Below are 7555 nucleotides of genomic sequence, written 5' to 3'. Positions count from 1 at the left end.
GAGTCTTGCATGCACACCCAGCCCTGATCCAAATGTGAGGCAAGCAGGCTCAGTCCAGCAAGATCCAACTGTGGAGGGGCTTAGTGTGGGGGATCCAGGTGTGGGGTGAGAGAGTTCTGTGTGGGGCAATCTGGATGCAGGTGGCTTGGTGGAGGTCAGGATGTGCGGGGAATCTGAATGCACAGAAGCTCAGTGGGGGGCTCCAAGTACAGGGAAAATGGGACTCTGAAGGGAGATCCATGTAAAGGTGGTTGGGGCTCATTGGGGAGAGTGTGGGGCTCAATGGGAGGGTCTGGGCATCGGGAGCTCAGCAGGGTATCTGAGTGCTGGGGGAGTGGGGTGGGAGGTTCAAGTGCAGGAGGCTTAGAGGGGAATGGTCTTGGGGCATGCATGGGGGGATCCTGATGCAGGAGTAGGGGGTCCAGGTGCAGGAGGGTCAGGCTTAGCAGTGGGTTCTGGATACAGGGGGTGAGGCTTGATGTGGCAGGGGAAGCCTGGGTATGGGGGGGGGTCCCGACACGCAGGGTATGGGCCGACGGGGGAGCAACTTCCTGTACAGTTACCCCTTCCCTCATGGCGGAGGAGAAATGGGGGCGGGGAGAATTCTGGGGGTGGGTCTGACCCACCCCTGGGCCAACGCCCCTTGAAGAGGAAGAGGATCTGAGCCCGGCACAGGGTAAACGCCACCAGCTGGAGCACCCCAAGCCCAATGGTGATATACCTTTCAGCCAGCTGCTCCAGGTGCTCGAAATGAGTGCCCACCCTGCTGTGGAGGGGCTCCTTACAGATTCCCTTTGCTTCCCTGTCAGAAGTCATTTTTCTGTGGGGAAGCAAGGAAATCTGCGGAGGACATGATTTCTGTTTGGAGAATCAGCAACTTAGTGTGTACATTGTAGTTAGGGAGGAAGGATGAGCTTGTGACTAAGACATGGACAGACTCAGAAGAAGTGGATTCTGTCCCCATACAGCCACAGATTTCCTGCGTAATAGTGAACAGTCACATAATGATGCCATGCCTCAGTTTTTCCATAGGGATAACAGCATGTTCCTATCTAACAAGGCAGTTGTGAGGCTGAATCTCTTAATTAAGTGCTCATATGCTATGATAATGAACATCTTATGAAATACTATAAATAAATCTCAGGTACTGTGGACTCTTGGTAAGTATTCACCTTTTAATGGCAACTTTTGTATATCTAATAAATATTTATTCACTGTAATTAGCTGAACAATTATTATAAATGATTAGAGCAGCTTTCCTTTAGAAGAGATCTGAGTTTATTTTATGTGACTATGTCCTGCAAGCCATAACAAGCTAATATACTGCTAGTTTGACTTTAGCCTCTTTGTAGCATTAAAATATTGAGTAGACGTGACTAATTCCAGTCAGGAACATCTGCAATACAGACAGGTTTAATACTGACTACTCTTTGTAGGATCAGTGCTAATGCCTAGATATATGGAGCATAAGACAGCTCTTCTAGGGTCTGAATCAAAGCCTATTGATGTCAATGACAATCTTACCCTCGCAAATATATATTTCCTTCTAATTATCTAGCTAAGCTATGGAACAAATAGGTCTTTCCTTTGCAATTTAATTAAACTGCTCTGGGAAGAAAATAATAGAATTTTTGGTATTAATTCTACCTTGGTTTAAAATCTGATAACGTAAATGTTTTCTGCCCAAGCTGGACATGCACTAGTCCATGGGGCCGGCTCTAATGTATCTGAGCGTGCTGAGGGAGTTGGCTGATGTGATTGCAGAGCCATTGGCCATTATCTTTGAAAACTTGGGGTGATCGGAGGAGGTCCCGGACGATTGGAAAAAGGCAAATATAGCGCCCATCTTTAAAAAAGGGAAGAAGGAGAATGTGGGGAACTACAGACCCGCCAGCTTCACCTCAGTCCCTGGAAAAATCATGGAGCAGGTCCTCAAGGAATCCCTTTTGAAGCACTTGGAGGAGAGGAAGGTGATCAGGAACAGTCAACATGGATTCACCAAGGGCAAGTCATGCCTGACCAACCTGATTGCCTTCTATGATGAGATAACTGGCTCTGTGGGTATGGGGAAAGCAGTAGATGTGATATATCTTGAGTTTAGCAAAGCTTTTGATACAGTCTCCCACAGTATTCTTCCCAGCAAGTTAAAAAAGTATGACTTGGCTGAATAGACTATAAGGTGGGTAGAAAATTGGCTAGATCATTGAGCTCAACGGCTAGTGATCAATGGCTCGATGTCTAGTTGGCAGCCGGTATCAAGCAGAGTGCCCCAGGGGGTCTGTCCTGGGGCCAGTTTTGTTCAAGATCTTCATTAGTGATCTGGATGATGGGATGGATTGCACCCTCAGCAAGTTTGCAGATGACACTAAGCTGCGGGGAGAGGTACATATGCTGGAGGGTAGGGATAGGGTCCAGAGTGACCTAGACAATTTGGAGGATTGGGCCAAAAGCGGGTCACTTTTGGGAGCCACCCGTGGTAAGCACTGCACCCAGGGCCGGCTTTAGGAGGTGCAGGGCCCAATTCAAACAGTTTTGATGGGGCCTCGGCAGGGATGATTTTAAAAAATAAAAATAAAAAAATAAAAAAGCCACGTGGGGCTTGTACTCACCAGTCAGTGCTCCAAGTCATTGGCGGCACTTCGGCGGCGGGTCCTTCACTCACTCCAGGTCTTCAGCGGCACTGAAGGACCCACCGCCGAAGTGCCGCCAAAGACCCAGAGCAAGTGAAGGACCCGCAGCTGAAGTGCCGCTGAAGACCCGGAGCGCTGCCAGGTGAGTAAAAATTAAAAAGGCTCCTCTAGCCAGGGAAGGGATTCTCACTGGGTGCGGGTCCCTCTTAGGCGCGGGGCCCGATTCATGGGAATTGGTGGAATAGGCCTAAAGCCGGCCCTGGCTGCACCCTACACCCCAACTCCCTGCCCCAGTGCAGACCCCACACCGAAACTCCCTCCCAGAACCTAGTACCCGCACCCCCTCCTGTACCCCAACCCAGACCCCACACCAAAATTCCCTCCCAGAGCCTGCCCCCCACCCCCAACCTCCCTGCCCCAGCCCAGAGCCCACCTCTGCACCCCCCTACCCCAGCCCAGACCCCACACTCAAAATCCCTCCCAGAGTCTACTGCCTGCACCCCGTCCTGCTCCCCAACCCCTGCCCCAGCCCAGACCTCACACCATGGGTGGGCAAATTTTTTGGCCCGAGGGCCACATCGGGGTTGTGAACTGTATGGTGGGTCGGGTCGGGTAGGGAAGGCTGTGCCTCCCCAAACAGCCTGGCCCCTGCCCCCTGACTGCCGCCCTCAGAACTCCCAACCCATCCACCCCCTCGACTCCTTGTCCCCTGACTGCCCCCTCCCACCACCCTAATCCCACCCCATCCAACCCCCCTGCTCCCTGTCTCCTGACTGCCCCACGTCCATCCACATCCCCATCCCCTGACAGACACTCCCCCTGAAATCTCATGCCTATCCAACCACCCCCTGCTCCCTGTCCCCTGACTGACCCCTGGACTCCCCTGCCCCTTATCCAACATCCCCCCCCCTCCCTGCCCCCTTATCATGCCGCTCAGAGCGGCAGGAGCTCGCAGCCATGCGGCCCGGCTGGGTCCAGGCCTGCTGCCCAGAGTGCTGGCGTCGCATCGCACTGAGGCTGCAGGGGAGAAGGGACAGCAGGGGAGGTGCTGGGACTAGCCTTCCCAGCTGGGAGCTCAGGGGCTGGGCAGAACAGTCCCTTGGGCTGGATGTGGCCTGTGGGCCATAGTTTGCCCACCTCTGCCCCACACACATCCAAACTCCCTCCCAGAGCCTGACACCCCCCCAAACTCCCTCCCAGAGCCTTAGGCAGGTGTGGGAGGGTGGGGCAGGACTTGGACCTGTTCTGGGTACTACCCTGTACCCAGGAACTCTGCATGGTTAAATTCACAGAGTTTCCCAAGTAACCTACAATGTTGCCAATTCTTGCAACTTTATCATGTATCTGTTGGGTAGTTTTCTTAAAGCCTCAGCTCCTAGAGTTGGGTGATAATGTGAAAATTTCAGCTCTCATTTCAACAACAGGATGGTTCTAGGCCTCTTGGGTGCAGAGAACAGCATGAAAACATGATCCCTGATGGCTCTAAAAGAGAAGGCAAATAAAAGCGTTTTTTTAACTCTCCTTTTTTAATCGCACTAGATTCAATCTATGCTCCCCTTCCCCCCGGCCCCGTACTCAACTACAAGGTGTTCAAAATCTGGTTCCAAATTTTGTGGCCTGAACCCTTCTCTTTCAGTACAGTTTGGAAATGCCACTACCATCAAAAAGGAGGGAGGAGGCCTGTGGGAGTATCTTATCTGCATATCCTACTAGCTCAATTGCTATCCTGGCCTGACAGGAACAACATGGCCTGTAACCTTCATCCAACAAGAAATACATCATTGTATCAACAGCACCAGAATGTGTCATTACTACCAAAGTGTGAAAGACTGTCTGCGAAACACCTTCAAAACAGTGCTTAGAAGCTGTGCCAGGAAACAATAATCATGCAAGAAAATAAAACCAGCCCAGCACAAACACAATGGCTCCCTGAGGAAGCAGCCTGTGCCAGAAGGGACACATGCCAGAGCATCTTAAAGAACCACCCTAGCCACTCCCAGAGTGGGCAGCATAATCAAACAATACAGTACCACCCTCTGCTTGCCTAACTTCCTTGGCCTAACAGATCATCACTCAAAGCCAGTGAGAACTCAGGAGAAAGACAATTAATAGACAATGCAGTTATTTTATTTTGCAGCCTTGAGGGAGCCTTTGTGGCGTGAAAAATATTTGTCCTACCTAGCAATGTATACGTGGTTTACAGATAGTGCCAGTGTATTTAAAACTCCCAGTAACTCACTCAGCTGAAAACTTCGAGTCTAGCAGCAGGATTACTTTGGGATTTTTTGTTTTGTTTTATTATTGTGACAAACTAATCAACTGTCCAAGATTATCCACTGATTGATATCCCTTTCATTAATCCTTCTCTCAGTCTAATTTATAAGGGAAATTGCAGCCTCTGTGGAGAATTTAGAAAGGATTTCAATGTCAGAATTTAAAAGGAAAATTAGTTGGTAATCAGCACATTCTACTGGCTGTGGCAGGGATCTTCACCACTTTGAAAATTAAATGATAATAGGTATCAAACAGAACCAAGAAGCTTCCTTTATACATTCAGAGTCAACTGATATAAATTAATTCAGAAACCACAAGACGTTTTCTCACACTTGAATCTTCAAACAGAATGCCTAGTGTTCAATTCTCTCATTATAGGTGGAGTCACCCTCGACACCTACAATTAAGGTTGCCTAACACTTTCCATTATAGACTCCTGTTTTTGGTTGCTTAGATATTTATCAAACTTTAACCATACCATCTGACATTTTCCACACTGCTGTCTGCCCAAGGTGATTTTTTTTATTTGTAAGTTTCAGAAAATAGGGTTTGGCTGTTTCTGAAAACACTGCTAATAGAAAAATAGTTGCGCTGTTAAATACTTCCAGCTGTTTCTTGGAAGAGCTTCAGCACTTCCATGCTTTAGAGCAGGAACTTGAAATTTGGAAGGGGGATACCTCAGGGAGGTGTATTTTGCTGTTCCCATTAAAATCCACCCACAGTTAGCTCAGCTATAAACCTCTGAAAACCACCATTTTCATATGTGTAGTAGAGCTTATTAGCAGCTTCCTGCTCATACCTTAGAACAATTTTAATCTACTGAGCATGCTGGCAGGCACAGAGGTAAAGGGATAACACTCTTATTATTTATAATTTTTGTAATTAATTTTTCCAAATACAACAAATATACCAAAATATCAGATTCATCATAATACACAAAGGAAATAAAGAGGGTTAGGCTAACGGAAGGGGAAGGGAAGCAACATTTCTCTCTTCAGGGTCTGTGTTAATTACAGACCTCTAAAAAGTCAGCCCAAATTGCTTTGAATTCCCTTTCTGCAGAATGCCAGTCAGTTGTTAGCTGTGAGGCATCAATATTTGGTGGGGACAGTTTTCCATTTTTGCAGGATTAATTTTGTAGGGACCAAAACTGCACATTAGAACCATGCTGCCTTGTTACTAGCTAATCTCCAGGTATCAGGACTATATCCAAGACTTAAATGTAAGGAGAAGGGCTCCAATTTAGGATCTAATATCAAATTGGTCCTTTAACACACTTTATACCAGAAGACTTGATGAAGGATCATTCCCAAAACATATGAGCTAATGCAGCACCAAAGGAGTTACATTTTCGACAGCAGTCTGATAGCCCACATGGGGACCAGCGTATTGGAAGCAGGGCCAGCTCCGGGCACCAGCGCAGGAAGCAGGTGCTTGGGGCAGCCAATGGAAAGGGGCGGCACGTCTGGGTCTTTGGCGGCAGGTCCCTCGGTCCCTCTCGGAGTGAAGATTCTGCTGCCGAAGAATGAAGCGGCGTGGTAGAGCTCCTGCCGAAGTGCCGCCGATCGCGGCTTTCTTTTCTTTTTTTTTCTTTTTCCGCCTCGCCGCTTGGGGCCGCAAAAAAGCTGGAACTGGCCCTGATTGGAAAAAGCTTTTGGTGAATAAGTTGTAGGCTCAAGTCTATAGTTGCTTTTTAAAGATTAGATACAATTGTTTTCCAGTGGGATGCAGATAGTTGTGTATCCAAATTTCTATACTAAGCAACTTTCAAATTATCAATCTTCGGCTGAGTTTTTGGGCCAAAAAATTGTAAAAGGATACCATTGGCTGAGAAAATCCACGAAGTTTCCTCCAAAATAATAAAAGTTCTGGAGGTCCTAATGTATCTGGTCCAAACACATTCCTAAGTAAATGCTTAAACTGGAGATATTCCCATGCTATGGAGCAGAGCAAGCCAAATTGTGGCTGAAGATCAACAATGTTTTAAAATTATCATTGTCAATTAGCTGCGACAGTGTCATAATTCCTCCATGTCAAGGTTTTGTCACCAATTTTTAGGACAGGATTGCTCCCATAGGACCAAGAATGGATGGAAGCAGAACCTTTTAGCCATATTTGACCAAACTTGCCTCACCACTGTTATTGTGAAGTGCTAACACTGTTGATGGAGAGGATGATGCAGCAGCTGCCATTTTGTCCTTATTTTGACTTTTATATTTGGTGCACTCTTGCCAGCGCAGTGACTAGGAGTGATGAGTTTCATTTGAAGGCTAGTTTTGGACAAAGAAAGACCCAGCAGCAGGAAAAACACAACTGACTTTTGAAATTATTTAAAAAAAATGCAAACATAAGCAATAAACAGCAAAAAATTTTGGAACAAAATTTCTATTTTTGTATCAGATTAGATGATTAAAATTTTTCTCTCTGTGAAATATTTTACAATCTCTGTGAGATTGTTTTACCTTAAATAGTAAAGGCTTATGTTCCCATCCTTGTACTGTTTGTTTACTATTAGCAAGAATTAGTGGTATGTGTATGTAGAAATGGATTTGCATTTGATTTACATTTTCCATGTAGCATAGAGTTTGTAGCACTAACAAGAAAATAACATGAGGGTAACATAGAAACTTTATAAAATGAGTGACAGAAAT

This window comes from Mauremys reevesii, linkage group 5 (genome assembly GCF_016161935.1).
Source record: "Mauremys reevesii isolate NIE-2019 linkage group 5, ASM1616193v1, whole genome shotgun sequence".
Lineage (NCBI taxonomy): Eukaryota > Metazoa > Chordata > Testudines > Geoemydidae > Mauremys > Mauremys reevesii.
The sequence above is the reverse complement of the archived record's forward strand: the minus strand, read 5'-3'. Positions refer to the sequence as shown.